The sequence below is a fragment of the Stenella coeruleoalba genome (assembly GCF_951394435.1).
Source record: "Stenella coeruleoalba genome assembly, chromosome: 6".
Classification (NCBI taxonomy): domain Eukaryota; kingdom Metazoa; phylum Chordata; class Mammalia; order Artiodactyla; family Delphinidae; genus Stenella; species Stenella coeruleoalba.
The window spans coordinates 39,005,291-39,026,821 of record NC_137151.1 but is presented as its reverse complement, the minus strand read 5'-3'; the positions used below and the strand labels follow the sequence as shown (position 1 = coordinate 39,026,821).

Genomic DNA, 21,531 nt, shown 5'->3' with positions numbered 1-21,531 from the left:
TCAAATCTTGAATTATTTGCCCTTTTTTAAAAATATAATTTCTGTTCAAATTCAGTTAAGATATAATTATGCCTACAGAGTTCTCTCCTGCCTGCTTAATGATTTTTTTTTTTTTTTTTTTTTTTTTTTGTGGTACGCAGGCCTCTCACTGCTGTGGCCTCTCCCACTGCGGAGCACAGGCTCCGGACGCTCAGGCTCAGCGGCCATGGCTCATGGGCCCAGCCGCTCCGCCGCATGTGGGATCTTCCCGGACCGGGGCACGAACCCGTGTCCCCTGCATCGGCAGGCGGACTCTCAACCACTGCGCCACCAGGGAAGCCCTTAATGATTTTTAAAATAACACATTTTTATTTATCTTAAAGACTGCAATAGAAAATACAAATCTTTTTGTATTTTTACAAAATATATTTACCTTGCAGCATGATACCTGCACATCCATTTAAATGCTTCTTTTTGGCCTATATTACAATGCAAAATGAACTCTGAATCTCATGCTTGTAAGTGGATGTATATATATATATTTGAAATGAATGTCTTCAGTGGACTCTTCAAGACAAGATCCTGAACATTGACTCCCAATTAATTAGTACAAAGAAAGAAAATCTATTCAAACAACCTCGCTATTCATTTGATAGCTAATTAAAATGCATACTTTGTAGAAGTCACTTGACTCTCAATTACAATTAAGTATGCAAGGTTATCAGAACACCACAAGCAGAAAGTTGAAAGTAACCTTCCCCTATTAGAGTGAGCACATCAGGGATGGTTCTGTGTGGTAAGGAAAGGCTGTGTGTAGCACAACTGATGTCACCACTGATCCTAGGATCCCATCAGCTGTAGCAGGCTCAAGGTAAAAACCTACTGAACTGATAAAATTGTTTGTGGACCCCATCAAATATCAACTAGAACAGTCTAAGAAAAAATAGCTGTCAAGATTTGCCTGTTGCTCTAATGGTGTTGGGTTAATTTTGTCATAAAATTAATGATGCACTTAAAATGAAGAGATGTATGATACCTGCGAGCACTTCTAATTGAGTTAACCCAACAGAGCAGGTTACAAGTCATACAACTCGAAAAATGAATGATTAATAAGGTGCCCAAATTGTGTCCTCCCTTATTGACTGAAATCTTCAATAGGCTATTAACATAATTACCTAATTTTTACTTCAACTGTTGTCATTTTAAACCAGATGACTGTGTTTTTCATGAACACCAAGCTAGATTGTTTTCTTAAATTAACCTGTGAGTAAAAGCTTTATTGAGCCTTAGAAGAAAAACTCTCCCTCTCTAAGCTCCTCTCTGAAGTACCTAGATAACAATATCTGATGCACATTTCCTAAGTTATTTTACAGATGCTAAAACCCCCACCAAATGGAAGATGTTAACTATTTGATGACCACGAGCACATAGTCCCCAGGCCTCCTGGAGCTTCCAGATCGATAATGTTAACCCTGTGACACCACCCTGTTACCTCACCACTAACCAATCAGAGAACTGTGCCTGAGACCCTACAACACACCTGCTTCACTTGGCCTTTAAGGATGCTTTCCTAAAACCCATCCAGGAGTTCCGGTGTCTCGCACACTAGCTGCCCTGTACTCCCAGCTTGGCGCCCTACAATAAATGCTGCACTTTCCTTCACCACAACCTGGTGTCAATAGATTGGCTTTACTGCGTGCAGGCAAGCGGTCCCAAGTTTGGTTGGGAACAGAAGCTCTGAATTAAAAATTTTTTTTTAAAAAATTTGACCTAGACACACTGGTGGCTAAATTAAAACAGACCTGTTTACTGCTTTGACGCAAGGCTGTTCAAGGTATCTAATCCATTACTGTGACCCACATGGATTTTAAAAAGAACAAAAAACCTCACTGAGTTTCAGCAATACTTTAATACTGTGTTTGTGAAGCTGACTTCCCCTTGGCTGAAACTTTCAGTACAGAAAAGGACATGTCTTGGTGATAATCATAAGTATAAATGTCTCAAGGGAGTATAGTTTAGGGCAGTGAGCAGGAGAAGGAAAATGATTAGAGAAAGAGGGAGGATTCAGGCCAGGAGTTGAAAGCTTTTCTGGAAATTTTAATGTAGTTGGAACTGCAGGAACACTTGAATGATGAGTCATGAAGATTGTAAATAATGGAGGTTTTACTGTTTTAGATGATCTTTGAGAGCCTCCGTTGTAGATTTTTTTGTTGTTTGTTTTAAATCAGTACCACAAGGATCATGGTTTTCATCTGACTATTGGACCATTCACATATATTTAATTAATTCTGACAGATGCAATGTTATTCTAGAGAGTCCATCAAAAATTACATATTTTCTTAGAAATAAACAAGATTTCCCCCAGCTCTAAAGGTAGGTGGTTTATAGTCAGCTACAAAACCCATAGGAAGAGTTATTAAACTCAAAGAAGTTAACATTTATTAATTTATATAAACTTATTACTGACCTAGACTTATTGCTTTATTCAGAAGAAAACAGAGCATTTTTATTTTTAAGGACCTGGATTTTGTATACACAATAGTCTATTATCAATTCAAAAGTTTGTGGCAACATTATTCTAAGAACATGATTGAGCTATCTGCTGATATAATCAGAGAACACAACACATATTCTGCATTTCTATTTCCTAACATGAATAAATGAATAAATAAATACATTAGCTAGCAAATGACCACTTACAATAAATAGAATTCACAGATAAAATCTGCATTAAAAGATCATTAGCATTGGGGATTGAAAACACGAAACTATGGAAATGAGTTTTGAAAGCTTAATTCTCTCATTATATCTTCTCAAAGTTAGGTACATACCTCTAGATATAAATAAATATATATATAAATATATAAAAATATATATTATATATATATATTTATATATAGAAATATATATATATTTATATATATATATAAATATATATATTTCTATATATAAATATATATATATATAAATAAATATATATAAATATAAATAAATCCAGAGGGTAATTTTAGTGGCATATGGGGTAACATATTCTTTTTTTGCGTTTGTAATTAGAGAAAGGGAGTTTGAGATCTCAGCCACAGTACTGGTCTAAGCCTCATCTTCGTTTTCTGAGTTTACTCAGTGAGAGAACACCAGCCTTGGATGGGTCCTACACCAGATGTCATCTTTGCACAGCACAAAGTACCACCATTTTGCTTTATATAGCTTATAATCTATCCCCTAGGGCTGCTAAGAGCCCCTGTATGATCTTTGCTACAAAAGAGGGCCCATTATCACTCTAGAAGGACTTTGGAGGGCCAAACAGAGGAGTTTTTTCCTTTAGAAGGGACTTACAGACTTGAGTAGCTTTCTCAGATTGAGTGGGGAAGGCTTCAACCCAACATGTGATGGTGTCAACAAATACTAGTAGATCTCTATATCCTGACCACAGGGTCATTTGGGTGAAATCAAACTGCCAATCTTCCCCAGAGTATGTCCCTCAGCATTCAACTGGTTTGAGTAATGAAGGGGGGATTGGGTGAGCTTGCACGTTATTACCGGCACACAAATCACAGGCAAGAGTCACTTGTTTTACTGTTCCCTTAAGTCCCTTCCCTGAAAACGTCTTTTGCACCAAGTCCCATAGTGCATCCCTCCTATAGTGGAAGCATCATGCAAACTCTTTTTTTTTTTTTTTTGCGGTACGCGGGCCTCTCACTGTTGTGGCCTCTCCCATTGCGGAGCACAGGCTCTGGACGCGCAGGCTCAGGGACCATGGCTCACGGGCCCAGCCGCTCCGCGGCATGTAGGATCTTCCCAGACCGGGGCACGAACCCGTGTCCCCTGCATCGGCAGGCGGACCCCCAACCACTGCGCCACCAGAGAAACCCACTCCAGTTGTTTTGAAAAGTAAGCCACGGTCTCTGACCTGGTCCCGGCTTTTGGGTCAGGACTCCCACTGCTATTCCCGATCACTCATGAATGGACAGGATAAAGAGTTTGTCTAAATTTGGAAGCCCTAGTGCTGGTGCTCTACTCAATTCAGTCTTTAGAGTCTCAAAGGCCTGTTAGTGGTCCCCACCCCATTGGAGAGGTTCCCTTTCTCCTCCCTTTAGAGCCTCATTTAGGGGTTTTGCTAGGAGGCCATAATTTGGAATCCAGCTAAAGCAGAATCCAGCCATCCTGAGAAAGCTTCAAAGCTGTCTATTTGTGATTGGAGATGGTAATGCACTACTTGCTACCTTCCAATCTATGGCCAGGGCTCGTGCTCCTGGGGTCAAAACAAATTCTAAATATTGAATCCTTTGCTGTGATATCTGAGCCTTGGTTGGGGAGACTTTATATCCCTTTTCTGCCAGAAAATGTAGGACCTTAACAGTATTAGAATCTGAATCTTGTTTTGTCTCACTACTTACAAGTAGGTCATCAACATATTGTAACAGAGTTCCTTGTTTCAGGCTCAGTTCCCCAATTCTTTTGCCAACACATTTCCAAAAAAATGGAGGCTATCCCAAAAACCCTGTGGAAGCATCCTCCAACTGTATTGCATATCCTCCAAGGTGTCAGTGTCCTTCGACTCAAAGGCAGAGAGAAACTGTGAATCTGGATATAGGGGAATACAGAAGAATGCATCTTTGAGGTCCAACACAGAAATACTGAGCATCCCCTGGCACCTGGGTGAGTAGTGTGTATGGGTTTGGCACCATTGGGTAAATGGAGATGACTGCTTCATTTACTGCCCATAGGTAAGTCTTGCACAAACCAGTACTCCCCGTTAGGCTTTTGGATGGGGAGAATCTGGGTGTTGCAAGGGGACTGACAGGGCCGAATGAGTCCAAGTTTGAGGAATTTGGTGAGCAGTGGCTGGATGCCCCTTCCCTCCCACCCAGGGCTTCAGGCTTTAAAGGGTATTTCCTTTTCCAGGGATACTTCCCCTGGGTTTTCATCTTATTTCTATTGGGGAAATACACTTTGCCCTCTCCAGCATTGAAATATCCCAAACCCACCTGATCCGCTTGTTCTCTAATTTGGGGAGAATGTCTCAATGATCAACAGGCAGGTCATCTGAGGCCACTAATAGATGTATTCCTTGTTCTCGTTTCCTACTTCCTTGAACTTCCCCTTGTTCTAAGAAAATGCTGGCTCCTAATTTATTTAGCTAGTCTCTTCAAAGGAGGGGGACAGGGCATTCTGGCATATACAAAAAGGAATGAGTAATAATAATAGACCTGACTCCCAGGTTAGGGGAGATGTAAACCACCTTACATTTGGCTGTCCATCAACTCCTGTCACAGGACAGTCAGGGTTGGAGAGGGGGCCAGCTGGCCAAGTGAGAACAGAGCAGGCGACTCCAGTGTCTACAAGAAATTCAGTTCTTCTACTTGCCACATTGAGGGTGACTTGAGGCTCCGCTGGAGTGATGAGGATGGATCAAGTAGGATCCGGAGCCCTGCGGGCACTCGGGTCCTGTCAGTCAGTGTCATGTGTGGGAACCTCTCATCCAGGGATTCAGGAGGAACTAAGGCCAGCAGGCGTTGTCCTTCGGGATCCCCACAAGAGGGCGCTCTGGGCATTCCCTCTGCAACTGTTCCTCTTTCCTACAAAAGGCACACTGATTTCCACCCAGGCAACTTCTTGGCTCTCCGTCTGGTCTTCTTGGCTTCCCAGAGTCCCTTTGGGTGGCAGGTGGATCAAAGCAGCCAAAAACTGCGTTTTCCTTTTAACTTCCTCTTCTTGTTGGCCTGCCCTGTAAAGTCTCCGTTACTATAGACTTTAAAGCCTTCCTCTGCCAAGGTTGATAATGGGGTTTGGGTCCAGCCTCTAGCTTTGGTAACTTTATCCTGACATCAGGAGCAGACTTGGTGATAAAATGCATGGCCAATAGCCACCTACCCTCTGTGGACTCAGTGTCTGTACTGGTGTCCTTCCCGAATGCCTCTGTCACCAGGCTCAGGAAGACCACCAGATTTTCATCCTTCTCTTGTGTAATTTCTCTGACCTTCTCATAATTTACCAGCTTCACCATACACTTTCTCATTCCTTCTGATAAACAAGTAGCATAATGTCTCGTGCTGGCCTGACCTATGTGACCCTCATAATCTCAGTGTGGGTCCGTGTCTGGGATAGCACCACCACCCATTTCATAAATCTGGTGCTGCGGGTTGGTGGCTAGTATGCTATCTGTGTGTTCCCTGGCCTTTCTCAGTATGTATGTGTTCCTTTTCATCTGGGGTGCAACAGTGGGCCAGAACAAATGGGATGTCCTGCCAGGTCAAGGAGGATGTTAACCCCAGCCTGATAAATTTGTTCTTAAACCTGTTGGGGTTCTGCAAGAACCTATCAAGCCTCTCCTAACAGATTCCTAGGTCCGCCATCAAAAAGGGGGCATGCACCCTAGTAACCCCTCCATTTCCATCAGCTACCTCACGGAGAGGGTGAGGTACCTGTGGGGCAAAAGTGGGAGCTAACTTTGAACCTGACTGGAGCCCTACTGGGGACAGCACTGGGAGCTCTGATTTGGGGGTTTCTTGTTTACCAGGGTAAGATGCGGGTTCAGGGGCTGAAGGCAATGCTGAAGGGGAAAGAGTGGGGACCTGAGAAAGAGGCTCGTGTGTCAATGGTCAGTCGGTGGTTGAAAAGGCGGGTCCCTGAGGAAATCTGGCTCTGAATCTTTTGGGGATGAGGTAGAAATAGAGGCCACACACACATGGCAAGAGCCCTCAGACCGGGGTCCTGATAAAGCTTCATGAAGGCCTGCATGTAAGAGATTTCTCCCCACTTTTTTTTTTTGCGGTATGCGGGCCTCTCACTGCTGTGGCCTCTCCCGTTGCGGAGCACAGGCTCCGGACGCTCAGGCTCAGCGGCCATGGCTCACGGGCCCAGCCGCTCTGCCGCATGTGGGATCTTCCCGGATCGGGGCACGAACCCATGACCCCTGCATCGGCAGGCGGACTCTCAACCACTGTGCCACCAGGGAAGCCCTCTCACCACTTTTGAGAGCACTTGCAAAATACGTCCAGTTGTAAAATGGCATTAAAATTAAGCAATCCATTTTGGGGTCACGTCTCCTAGTCGCCTAAGGCATATTGAGGCCAAGTCCTATTACAAAAGAAAACCAGCTTGTTCCTTTAAGACATCTAACTTGAACTGTCCCCAATTATTAAACATGCAACCCAAGGGGGAGTCTCTGGGAATTCCTGGGACATTTCCCATTGCTATACTTCTAATGACCAATGATTAAAAGTCCAGGAGCGGGCTTTCCAGGTGGCGCAGTGGTTGAGAGTCCGCCTGCCGATGCAGGGGACACGGGTTTGTGCCCCGGTCCGGGAGGATCCCACATGCCGCAGAGCGGCTGGGCCCGTGAGCCGTGGCCACTGAGCCTGCGTGTCCGGAGCCTGTGCTCTGCAACGGGAGAGGCCGCAACAGTGAGAGGCCCGCGTACCGGAAAAAAAAAAAAAAAAAAAGTCCAGGAGCAAGATGGAGGCCTGGAGACGCTGCATCAATGTAATTATCTGATCCTTTCTGGTCCCAAAAACTCCAAAGAAGGAGGGAATAAAGGAGTGACAAACAAGCTATGGAGACTCAAGGTCTTGTGACCGGAGGAGTTCCTCTATTGCCTCAACCTTGTACCGGGTCCAAGTCTGGCTAACCTGAACCCCTTTCTCCTTTCTGATTGAAAAACAATGAATCAGGTGTCAGACAATCGAGCGAACAAAGGAAAAACTGGGACTGAAGAGTCTATGAGGGAATGGGCCCAAGTATTATCCAAACGGTCTTCACAGAGTCAACCAGGGGGGTTTCGAGGGGAGAAACCAGGAAGAGAAGGACGGTAAAGGCAATCACAGAACTCTCCTCCCTGCAGGTGAAGGCACAGAACAGGAAAACATCCAGAGGTAAGGTAAAGGTTGTCCCAGGAGGGGACCTCCAGGATGGAGGAGAGTGGAGGGTTCAGATATGGAGAATAAAGAAGAAACAGAGGAAATGAGAGAGAGTGCGCGAGCCTGCCCTTTCACCTGCCGCTCTGCGGTGTCTGTTCAGGCAGTTCCAAGCCCCACTGTCCTGGCAGAGTGGCCACAAATTATGTTATGATCAGGCCTCCTGAACTCTTTAATCAATAGAAATTGACAAACGGCCAGAGCAGAGTTTGAGGCAAGGCTTTACTGCGGGTGCGGTGCAGCGAAAGCACTACGCAGGAACCCGACTGCTGCTGGTGCTCGGTTCCTTTAACCGGGTGAGGGTGGGGGCAGATGGGCGGGCGGGGCGGGCGGAGGGGCGGCTTGGGCGGGGCGCTGGGCCACCTCAGAGAGCGGGGCGGTCGGCTCATGCGCAATCCTTCGCTTTTGCACCCGGCACCTCGAACATGGTGGACGAGGCCTTCGTCATCCGCAAAGGAGGGCGTCAAGCGCAAAAGCAGGCAAGTCTCTGATAACTTCTCATACTCAACCTTCAAGAGGTCTCATGCTGCCGAACGATGAAGTTTTTTCCTCTTGATCCGTTTGCGGTGCTCGACCTCCTGTTTGTCCAGGGGGTCGGTAGGTGTTGTCCAGGCTCAATTGTTCTGGCAGATTCTTGGCTTTCAGCTTCTCGTTGTTTAAGGAAGTGTTGTCCAGGTGCAAGTGTGTGGGCAGATGACACCCTGTTGTTTTCGGAGGTGTTGTCCAGGTGCGGGCAGACGACCTCAGGCCCCAGCCTATGTCAAGCGAAAGAAGTTATCCTCCTTATTGAAGCAAAACTTCCCAAACACTTTGTCTCCTGATTCCGCTTGACCAGAGTGTGGAAACAGGGCCAATTAGATGTACCCAGCAGGGACTATTTCTGGGGGAGTAATGCACATAAGTAGGGAACACATTAGAGTTTATTCCCGGTGGTGGAGGGAGAAGCAGTGCTGGTTCAGGGTGTGGCCTGCAGCATCCTAACAAGACTCTCCCTAGAGCATGGTTGGAATGTAGTTCTAGCCTCTTAGCCTCATTTGTAACGCGTCTGTTTTTCAAAGACTGCTTCTGCAGACCTCCCGTCAACACGAGCTCTCTTTATCATGGATGTAATTCCTTTTCAACCTTTTTTAACTCCAACCAACTTCTGTTGCTTACATTGTGAAGTCTTTAATACTATTTAAATTATTACCACTGAAATATTTAAATATTCTCCACTGAAATTCCTTCTATTTGGTGAAAACATTGAAGTACTGTTTTGGGTAGGGGGGGAAATGTTTTGGGTAGGGGGGGAAATGAGGAGAAGTCTCAGTACTAAAAGGTCAAAGTTCCTATGGAGCAGTCCTGCCCATTGTTTTGGCAACAGTCACTGTGAAAATTTTAACATCTCTGATACCTCCTCATGCATTTTGAAAGTAAATGAAAATCTTTATTTTCAAGGGGATTATGATGAAATGGTTAGATAATTTCTAATTTTTTTTCATCAAAACACATTTTCCCAAATTGACTTCATTTGGAGTGCTGAAAACTGTTATCCAGGCTTTGAAAACAAGAATGGGCAACCTGAATGGAAGGGCCTTTTTCCCACCAAAGTATGGAGATTCGGCTAGAGTTTCTCCCCTTGTTTCTCAGGATTAAATACTGTTACACCTCTCCAAAATCCTTATGTATAAGCAGCAATTTCTGTACTTACGTTGGTAGTTCTCTTTGTTTCAGGACATTTTGTCTTTGCCTTTCTTACTGAAGATGTGTGAGGTGTATGTAAATATGTGATTTGGTTGATAGTTAAATCCTAGATATGGAGAAAGACTCAAGAACTATATCTGAAGCCAAATGTTAGCACTTCTACAAGCCACCTGCAAACATTTCAGTATCTTGAGTAGAGGCTCTATGTCCCAATAGCAGGAAAGACAGTTTTTAACTGTTATATACAACCTGGTAAACGGAATCATTTTGAGGTGGCTCCTTCCACCCCCATGATGCTGGCAGTAAACTTCAAGATGGTCAGTAATTCTCCATCAGTCCCTGCCTCCTGTATGTGTCTCTGTGACCTCAGAAAGGAAACTTCTACAAAAGGATGAGATACCTAGTGGTTAACCATTTACCTGGGTCACAGACAGAGCACCTCCACCCTACCCCCATCCCCTACCCCCCACCCCCCCCCCCCACCCCCACCCAAGCATGCTCCCTGATCCTCCCTCATGGATTTGTATCACCACTAGGGGCCTGTGAGCCTTCAATGAGCTAACGTATCAGAGTACTCAGCACCCTGAGCCACCTATCGTTTATGCAACAAATATTTACTGAGTGTCTGCATGTGTTAGCACTATTCCTGTTGCTGTGGGTGTAGCATCGAACAAAACTCATTTCCCTTCTCAATGATCTCCTGACATTCCAGTGAAGAAGAAAGGCAATAAACTTAGAAGAAGGGTGTGTAAATATTGATGGGGTGTTATATTAAGTAAGGTGGCCAGGAAAGGCCTTTGTTCAGAAATGACATTTGCAAAGAGATTTGAGCCTAGTGAGGCTGAGTCTTGTGAACCTATGTAGGGCATGGGGGATGCTTCAGGCTTAGTGACAGGAAGTACAAAAGCAGAGCGTGTGATTGTTTATTGGCAAGTGCAGAAGGCCAACGTGACCGGGACGGAGTGAGCAAGTGAAAGATGTGAGAACTGACAGGGAGGCGGTCTGTGACCAGATCATGTAGACGCTATGAAGGGTTTAATTGTATCTCAAGACTAACAAATAATATGTCACATATGTGAAAAATCTATTATTATAGCATTAATAGTTTAGACATGTGCCTAAGTGAAAGTGTTACAACTACATATTAAAATGCTTCTTTTATTTGTAATCAGTTTTAGGTAATGATGTGATTTTATATTTTTATAAATATATAAATATATATGCTTATGGATATATATATATATATAAAATATAGATAGATAGCATGAACGTTCTTCTAAACTATACTTGTTGGGTATGTTTAAACCAGGAAAACCAGCAACCTGACCAGCATTGAATGTGAATGAATAAACACAAAGAGAACTCCCAGATTGAGGCATTTCTTAAGGTCACATCCAGCGCATTTTTGAATATGAAATGCGTGTGAAATGCCCTTTAGAGACTGTCTCTTTAATCCAAAGAAAACACAAAATAAATATTTGTGTTTGTATTTTTAGTGGGCATTAACCTTCAGGGAATTGAAAGAGGTTGGGGAATAAAGAGGCATTTTCTGTGAAATTATATGTATTCAGCCAATTAGATGGTAGACCTTTTACCTGTTCTTTTTTTAGTATAACTTTTTCTCTGCCTTGAAATAGTCTGGCATACAAACTCTGTAAATACAGGTAGATATCTTGGTCCTGCAGAAACATAAAATATATATGGATTTGTTCCCAAAATATATGCTGTTCTTTTCCCAAGTTATATTAACCAAAACCAAAACCAAAAACAAACAAACAAAAAAAAACAGGCTTTGGGGTTACCAAAAAACATCTACTTTGTCTAAAATCAGTACTCTTGGCCTTGCCTGGTCTAACACAAGGTGATGTCACACTTAGAGTTTAGAGAGAAATGGCTCCACTAATTAAATATTTCACAGAAAAATGACTTTCTTGTCAAGGAGGTGATACTTACTTTGATTAGGGGACATGCTAAAAGCCAGCCTTACACAAGGAAGAATTTCTATCAGTTCTAACCTGCAGGTTTCCTGGGCATAAATTCTGCCAAAACTATAGATATTATCCCAAATGTTGTAAATGTCTGCTGTGAAGGTTTGAGCAGCTCTGTTGCTGTCTCCTCAGCACCTGCCAAAGCCAGCTCCTCCCTCTTCATTCCTTCTCTCTCCACACCCCCGAAAGCTGCCCCTGAGTCAGCTGCCACTAGAAATTTTCTCTGGAAAGGTTTTCATTTGAAACTTGCCTACATAAAGCAATTATAGTTAGTACAATGCTAGATGTGACAGTATTTAGTTTGGAGCATCAGAAAAGACAAGTCGGGGTGGATGCAAACTGTCAGGAATAGCAGGCTGAGACTTCTGGGTTTTTTTCAAGGCTATAGAACCTATAAAAGGGGACCTCGGTAGTTAAAGGTGGAAAGTACTTTTATTCTAGTCCCTGGACAATAAAAAATGCAGAAGGGATTCTATAGTCTTTGCCAATGTGGAAACCACTCTTGGAGTAAAAAGTAGGGCATCTCAAGTCAGAAACAAAGAAAATTACTTAGAAAAAGACATTTAGAACATGATTCTTTGGGGCAGGGGTTAGCCTCTTATCTGTAAAGATGCTGTCAGTAGCCATGAGGAAAGATTTGTGGTTGAAAGTGAAAACATAAGCAACCTAAAAGAATGCCTCTATAGTACATAAATGACCAAATGTCCTATAAGTTTACTAAGTGGGCAAAAAATGTCTTTGTGTTTTCTCTACAGATTTCTGAATTTATGTATTTTTTTTCAGTAGTCAAATTTTTAGTGATTGTGTTAATATTGCTATATATGATATGACATAAAGAAAATGAGTAACTTTATTGTTTTTTCTTTGTTTTTTGTCTTGGTTTGTTTTTTATTGAAGTATAGTTTATTTACAATGTTGTGTTAGTTTCAGGTGTCAACAGCAAAGTGATTCAGTTATACATATATTTTTTTTTCAGATTTTTTTCCTTATCGGTTATTACAAAATATTGAGTATAGTTCCTTGTGCTATACAGTAGGTCCTTATTGGTTATCTATTTTATGTGTAGCGGTGTGTTTATATTAATCCCAAACTCCTAATTTATCCCTCTCCCCCCCTTTCCCCTTTGGTAACCATAAATTTATGTGTGTGGGTTTAATTTAGAAATTCTCTAGGAACTATCCCTTCCATTAAGTGAATGTAGAAATGCCTAGATGTGATCTGGAAAGCACTTTCTAATGTCTGTGTAAACATTTGTCTTTTTGGACCTCCCAGTGTTTCAGACCTGAAAACTGACCATTCCAGTTTGAATACTGCTGTGTATAGGAAGCTTCCAGGTGCAAACCTATGCCCATCCTGATGCTTAACCAACTCTGATCTTTTTTCCTTGAAATAATCATTGGCATAGCATATGCATGATAGGGCTGACACATTTAAAATCAACCCAGTAGAAATGAGTCTTTTTTGCATTTTTTCAACTCAGAAGTGCAGGTCTCAACTGCATAAAAATGTAAAATATTACTTTAAATTACAGCCCTATTTCATTGTTACACAGCCCAAGTGCTGTTCTACATGTAAAAGAAAGTCTATAATTATTATAATTGCTCATCATCATCAGATGCTTTATAATCATTAGTTGCTATATGAATTATAAACATGTTGATGAACAGAATAATCACCATTAACATCATGGTCAATGGTAGGTTTCTCATAGTTAATGAAGTTTTAGAAAAGGAAATCCATGAATTTCATCTGAGGAACTTGCTTTTTATTGGTCTCTTAAAATGTCTTGTAAATTCTCTTATTAGAAGATAATTATAACATTAGAGGGGAAAAGACAGTCTGAGAAATGTATACTTGAATCAGTAAAACCTGGGTAGTTGTGTCTAATGACAGGTTGTATAAGGGTCTTTGTATAGAATATTTCCTTTGGTCATGTTGTTCTTCATCAGTTCCCCAAACAGAAAAAGAAAAAAAAAAATCAACCTAGCATGACTAGAGCCGAGTTTTTAATATTCCTTATATAGAAACTTGGAGCTGCTCAGGAAAACAGTACTTTCCAATACGCACAAGCCAAGTGCAAATTTCCACTGAAAAAGCAGTTGGAAGATTGTATTAATACTGCAGGCTGCTCACATCAGATGACAGTGGTAGTTATGCACCTATATGCCAGGTGCTCTGTTAGGTAGTTTATGTTAATTATAATATTCATCATGTGTTTGCAGAAGAAGATACTGGAGCTTAGAGAAGTGAGGTCAGTGTTCTGAACGGCAGAGCTGTAACTTGAACCCAGACATTGTGACTCTGAAGCTAGATCCTGTTGCCTCCTCCAAATTGTAAAAAATTAATGGCAGCATTTATTTAAACATTTCCCATGCTAAACATTTATGTTACTTAGTCTCTGTAACAAACAATAAAACTTACAACTTACAACTAAAATCATAGTTTATTAGATTTTCTTTTTCCTGAAAGCTGGAATTCTGATAGGCATATGTGTCTCCCATAATGCTTTGCAATGACTCCTGGCTGTTCAGTAAATACATAAGAAGCATCTAAATCATGTATACATTCACTCTATGCCATGAGAGGAAAAAGTGACTTCGTGCATTTGGTGGCTTAATAATTATAATTGTATAATAGACTCTTCATTCTTTCTGTTGTTTGCCTCTGAATTTTATTTGAATTGTTATCATTGCTTATTAAACCCTAAAAGTTTGCCATACAAATATATTTTCACTCTCATCATATTAAATACACTCCTAAGCACACATTCTCTTTTAAGTAACATGTTTAAATATATTTTGTATATTCAGTAAAAGAAACAAGGATACTTCACTCCAAACGAATACAAGGCAACAGAATTTATAAAATCTTCTCAGTTCCCTTCTAATAATTTCATTGTAAAACAGATTAAAAATAACCACAATAAAACGGAAACCTTTTGGATTTGCTCATTTAATTCATTTTATGAGAAGCCACGATCGTAATCAAAACAGAGTGAATCTAAAGTCCTTGAACTTGAAAAGAAAAGAAAATACATAACAACTTTGAGTTGCTATGGACAAAATATCCGTATGAACTGTAGTTTCCCAGTATATGTTGATATGCTTTGAGAAAACAATCTCTCATTAGCATTAAAAGCTTACTGATTACTGAAATTTTTATGTATTAATCATTAATTTTATTACCCACATTTAAATAGTTCCATGTACAAGTTCAACATTAGCTAAAGTCTAGTAAGTTCTATTTTAAATTTTTTTGTTTTTATTTTGTTCTTCATCCTCCATAAAAAAATAATATTCTTTATTCATTTTACTTTCCATTTGACATATTTTCTTTCTCTTAACCTTCATCACTTTCTCTGTTTTACATCTTACCATTGCTATTCTCCATCTTAAATAGTAAACTTACTTAAAATCCCAGGATATCCCTATGCATCATGTTGCTAATGAAGTAGTTGTGTCTGAATGGCCACATTGATTTCTTTAACAGGCAGTCACTGTTGTCTTCTGTATTCCAGGTCTGGTTCTAGGTGCTGGTGCTAGAGCAGTGAAGAGAGCAAGCTTTTTGACTTTTTCTAGTCAATAAACTAATAGTAAACCAATAGAATTTTATTATCAATTAATGATACATTCTATAAAGAAAACTTAAGCAAGGTAGGGTGATGGAGAGTGATGAAGGAAGAAGAGGCTGATTGGTGATAAAGAAAGGCCTGTCTGAGGAAATAAAATATGAGAAGAGCCATAAATTAAGTGGTGGGTAGAAGCATGCTGATATCAAGAGGAAAACATTCTCAAAGAGGGAGTAACTGGTGCAAAAAGCCTGGAGCAGAAATGAGGTCAGAAGAGCACGGTAACTCTGGTAGGCTAATGAGGGAAAAGTGGCAGATGTGAGTGGGGAGAAGACATGGGTTAGGTCATGGAAGCTTTGGATTTTGTCCTCACTGAGACGGAAGGGATGTGGAAGATTCTGAAGAGAGTAGTGATAAGAGCCGAGTAATCTTTTGAAAAAGGATTATTTTGGCTGTTATATGCAGAAATGAGCTATTGAGGGGCAGGTACATACAAGGGTGTGGTAGAGGAGACTAAAAGTAGCTGGGGGATTCCCTGGTGGCGCAGTGGTTGGGAGTCCGCCTGCCGATGCAGGGGATGCGGGTTCGTGCCCCAGTCCGGGGGGATCCCACAAGCCGCGGAGCGGCTGGGCCCGTGGGCTATGGCCGCTGGGCCTGCGCGTCCGGAGCCTGTGCTCCGCGGCGGGAGAGGCCACAGCGGTGAGGGGCCCGCGTACTGCAAAAAAAAAAAAAAAAAAGTAGCTGGATTTGGAATGTGTTTTTTAAGATAGAACTGACATAACTTCCCAACCAATTGGATGTGGATTGCAGCAAATAGGAAAAGATGCCACAACCCAATTACTCTGTCATTAGAAACCGAAAAAGTAAACAGGATTTGGCATTAGAGGAAGTACTTCTCTAATAGCAGAAATTATTAGAAGCACGTGTTGACTTGCAAATGTGATTTTCAGTGGAAGATAAGGATATAAGATGAGGCAGAGTGAGGAACAGTTCTAGTGGCACTGGGTTCTGTTCCTGAAGTAGGCAAGATGGTTGCAAGAAGGTGAAACCCAGGAATTAGGAAAAGGGAGATAATTTCAGGATCATCATGTTTCTTCTCACCAAGGACTAGGCTATGATGGGAAGGAAGACAGCAAGATGGAGAAGGGAGGAAAGTAATCTACCTGCTCCCACATTCTGTTCTCAACAAGTATTGCCCAGTCTTCTTTGCTGAAGTCCTAATATTATTAGCAATACTCATATTATTTCTCAGTTACCTAAGGTTTTATTAAATTCCATTGATTGGCCTAGGGATATCTTCACAGGTATTACACATTCTCTCTATGGAGAAATCCATGCTGAGTTCTAAACAGCTGACTTACAAACAAACTTTGTAAGCATAATCTGTCTGTAAACTTAGGAACTGCGTAGCCTCAGCTCCCTTTGTGAACATGTCCTCAGCATGTTCATATTTACAGCCGTGGTGGAGCGCTACATTAGAACTGCCCAGTGTGGGAGGAATTGCTTCCCACCCCGGGATGGGGATAGAGCTTTGTTACACATAATTTACGTATGTATATGGTTGCAGTTGTGGTCAAACTATAACGTTAAAAGGGGTGGTTTTGTAGAAGACTCTTTGATATTCGATTTGCTAGTAACAAAAAGGCATCTAGTTCTCTCAAAATGTATAGATGTTCTGCCCCTCAACTTGGGCCTTCTCCCACTATCCGTCACTGTTTTTCTGAAAAAAAAAAATGCTTTGTGGATTATATCAGAAGAGAAATTAAAACAAAAGGTTCTGAAAGAACAAAAATGAAAAGGGAATTACATAGGAATGATCTCCTTCAATCCCTCTATAAAAAGGCTATGCTCTACAAGATCAAAGGGTACATAGTGAGTCTATCATACTGGGTTGTCATTGTGGGGTGGGATAGGATAAAATAGGATAAAAAGGTATATGAGTGAATAAATACAGTTATAAATTATAAAACAAGTAAATGCCTTACACAGACGAATGGTGATGCCATGAACTGAAATATTTGCTTCTTAGGTTCAAAACAACAATAGCAGCTAAAAACAAAAAGTTGATTCAAAACTTTGAAAGTTGAAATGCATTTTTCCTAAGAAACAAATTTTTCACCACTTCTTCAGAGAGCTTATGTTGGGCAATCTATTTACCTACTTCCTGGCATCCTCTAAATTCCAATTCCTTCTTTCCTCACCAGCCAGAAGAATGTGCCTTGTACCTTATGTGGCTAACACCCTCCACCCTCCACTCACATTTCTAAAGATTCCTAAGTCAGGGCTGCTTCTTACCTGTGTGTCCTGCCTCTATAGTACCCGACTGCACATTGTTACCCATTTCTTGTTAGGGTTAAATGTAAGAGAGCAATGGGAGAGAGTGCAGAACGCATCTACTTTGCATTTCAACTTGCTTTGTTCAGTGTGCTTAAAATATGTAATGCACTCTGTTAATTTTTCCAAACAGAAAGGAGACCTTTCTGTGCAAGTTGGACATGTTGATTACGAAGCAGGAAAGAGAAAGAGAGAAGTGCCAAGAAAAACATGCTGTTTTAACATCAAGCAACAAAAAAGAGGCATGAGGTTATTTCCAGCCTAAAGTTAGAGACTATGTTTGGAACAAAACTCTAAGAGACCAGAGGCTTAACCCAATCTTTTTTTAAAAAATTGAGGTAGAATACACATAACATAAAATTAGTCATTTTAAAGTGAACAATCCAGTGACATTTAGTATATTCACAGTATTATGCAGCAACCACTACTTTCAAGTTCCAAAACATCCTCATAACCCAAAAAGAAACCCATAGAAATTAAGTCAGTATCTCCCTATATTTTAGTTCCCCAAGTATTGGCAAACATCAGTCTGCAATCTGTCTCTCTGGATTTACCTATTCTGGATATCTCATATAAGTGGAATAATACAATATGTGATTTTTTGTGTGTCTAGCTTCTTTCATTTAGGATAATGTTTTGGAAGTTCATCCATGTTGTAACACGTATCAGTACTTCATTCCGTTTTTTTTAACCTCCATTGCATTGTATGTATTTACCACAATTTGTATAATCATTCATCCATTGAAATTCAATGTTGTCTTACTCAAAAACACCTGGAGACGAATATGTATTCACTGATAGACTTAATAACATGTGATTACTAAGACTACATACCTCAAACACATCCAACTGATCAAAGTGATGTTCCTTCAACCCACAGAAATGTTCTCAACCACTTTTTTTTCAGAGACTTTCTCATAGTCATCAACTATCTCTTTGATTATCTGTCAGTACATCATACTCAGATATCATGGTTTCTGCTAATTTTCACTGAGTGCAAATCACTCGGATTGTGCCTCAGAGAAGTTTCTTACATATAGAGAAGGGTTTCATTTCCTCCTGCTTTCTTGTTTCTGTTAGTTTTGGTATTGAGGAGTAAGCTAGCATTGAGAGGCCAAAGAATAAAAATATCAGCAATGACTGAAATGTTTTTAGGGTTCATACTTTTAACCTCTTAAAAATTTAGTTTCTATTTTCTCTTGTGGCTTTAAATTTATAGTCTTGGAACATGATAAGGAGAGGGATATTGATTTTTTTTTTTTACCTTTATATATTTGTGGTTCATGTTAGACTGAATTTATACTTCAATGTTAGAAATAATCCAGGAATTATTATTTGCAGAAAAACAACATGTCTCTACTGCAGAATTGAGTTGAATTGGGAATAAATAATAATGTGGAGTAGTGAGAGACCCCAAACCTGAGGCACCTCAGACCTGGCTTCATATTCTAACTCTATTCATTACTTTCAGTGCTCCTCCTCCAGGGGATGCACTTTCCTTCTCATTAAAGTAAATTAGATTTAAGGGTTTTCCCAAAAGGATGCTAATCCTTTTTTTTTTTCTAACATCTTTATTGGAGTGTAATTACTTTACAATGTGTGTTAGTTTCCGCTTTATAACAAAGTGAAGCAGTTATATATATACATATATATAACTGATAACATATCCCCATATCTCTTCCCTCTTGCATCTCCCTCCCTCCCACGCTCCATATCCTACCCCTCTAGGTGGTCACAGAGCACCGAGCTGATCTCCCTGTGCTATGTGGCTGCTTCCCACTAGCTATCTGTTTCACATTTGGTAGTGTATATATGTCCATGCCACTCTCTCACTTCGTCCCAGCTTACCCTTCCCCCTCCCCATATCCTCAAGTCCATTCTCCAGTAGGTCTGCATCTTTATTTCCTTCCTGCCCCTAGGTTCTTCATGACCATTTTTCTTTTTTTTTTTCTTTAGATTCCATACATATGTGTTAGCATATGGTATTTGTTTTTCTCTTTCTGACTTACTTCACTCTGTATGACAGACTCTAGGTCCATCCATCTCACTACAAATAACTCAATTTCATTTCTTTTTATGGCTAAATCTTCCAATACTATGTTGAATAATAGTGGTGAGAGTGGACAACCTTGTCTTGTTCCTGATCTTAGTGGAAATGGTTTCAGTTTTTCACCATTGAGGACGACCTTGGCTGTAGGATTGTCATATATGGCCTTTATTATGTTAAGTTCCCTCTATGCCTACTTTCTGGAGGGTTTTTATCATAACTGGGTGTTGAATTTTGTCAAAAGCTTTCTCTGCATCTATTGAGATGATCATATGGTTTTTCTCCTTCAATTTGTTAATATGGTGTATCACATTGATAGATTTGCATATATTGAAGAATCCTTGCATTCCTGGGATAAACCCCACTTGATCATGGTGTATGATCCTTTTAATGTGCTGTTGGATTCTGTTTGCTAGGATTTTGTTGAGGGTTTTTGCGTCTGTGTTCATCAGTGATACTGGCCTGTAGTTTTCTTTCTTTGTGACATCTTTGTCTAGTTTTGGTATCAGGGTGATGGTGGCCTTATAGAATGAGTTTGGGAGTGTTCTTCCCTCTGCTACATTTTGGAAAAGTTTGAGAAGGATAGGTGTTAGCTCTTCTCTAAATGTTTGATAGAATTTGCCTGTGAAGCCGTCTGGTCCTGGGCTTTTGTTTGTTGGAAGATTTTTAATCACAGTTTCAATTTCAGTGCTTGTGATTGGTCTGTTCATATTTTCTGTTTCTTCCTGGTTCAGTATCGGAAGGTTGTGCATTTCTAAGAACTTGTCCGTTTCCTCCAGGTTATCCATTTTATTGGCACATAGTTGCTTGTAGTAATCTCCCATGATCCTTTGTATTTCTGCAGTGTCAGTTGTTACTTCTGCTTTTTCATTTCTAATTCTACTGATTTGAGTCTTCTCCCTTTTTTTCTTGATGAGTCTGGCTAATGGTTTATCCATTTTGTTTATCTTCTCAAAGAACCAGATTATAGTTTTATTGATCTTTGCTATAGTTACCTTCATTTCTTTTTCATATATTTCTGATCCGATCTTTATGATTTCTTTCCTTCTGCTAACTTTGGGGTTTTTTTGTGCTTCTTTCTCTAATTGCTTTAGGTATAAGGTTATGTTGTTTATTTGAGATATTTCTTGTATCTTAAGGTAAGATTGTATTGCTATAAACTTCCCTCTTAGAACTCCTTTTGCTGCATCGCATAGGTTTTGGGTCGTCGTGTTTTCATTGTCATTTGTTTGTAGGTATTTTTTGATTTCTTCTTTGATTTCTTCAGTGATCTCTTGGTTATTAAGTAGTGTGTTGTTTAGCCTTCATGTGTTTGTATTTTTTACAGATTTTTTCCTGTAATTGATATCTAGTCTCATAGCGTTGTGGTCAGAAAAGATACTTGATGCAATTTCAATTTTCTTAAATTTACCAAGGCTTGATTTGTGACGCAAGATATGATCTATCCTGGAGAATGTTCCATGAGCATTTGAGAAGAAAGTGTATTCTGTTGTTTTTGGATGGAATGTCCTATAAATATCAGTTAAGTCCATCTTGTTTAATGTATCATTTAAAGCTTGTGTTTCCTTATTTATTTTCATTTTGGATGATCTGTACATTGGTAAAAGTGGGGTGTTAAAGTCCCCTACTATGAATGTCTTACTGTTGATTTCCCCTTTTATGGCTGTTAGCATTTGCCTTATGTATTGAAGTGTTCCTATGTTGGGTGCATAAATATTTACAATTGTTATATCTTCTTCTTAGATTGATCCCTTGATCATTATGTAGTGTCCTTCTTTGTCTTTTGTAGTAGTCTTTGTTTTAAAGTCTATTTTGTTTGATATCAGAATTGGTACTCCAGCTTTCTTTTGATTTCCATTTGCATGGAATATTTTTTTCTATCCCCTCACTTTAAGTCTGTATGTGTCCCTAGGTCTGAAGTGGGTCTCTTGTAAACAGCGCATATATGGGTTCTTTTGTATCCATTCAGCCAGTCTGTGTCTTTTGGTTGGAGCATTTAATCCATTTACATTTAAG

The 21,531-nt window shown here is 40.4% G+C and overlaps 1 long non-coding RNA gene across 2 annotated transcripts in view; it reads left to right on the top strand.

The window, feature by feature from the left end:
- The first annotated feature begins 8,312 nt into the window (after positions 1-8,312).
- The window catches only part of LOC307188247, a 196,880-nt gene continuing 183,661 nt past the window's right edge, over positions 8,313-21,531 (top strand). For both annotated transcript variants that reach the window (XR_013828864.1, XR_013828865.1), the window contains exon 1: positions 8,313-8,374. This is a non-coding gene — a long non-coding RNA (uncharacterized lncRNA). The remainder of the gene's footprint in view (positions 8,375-21,531) is intronic.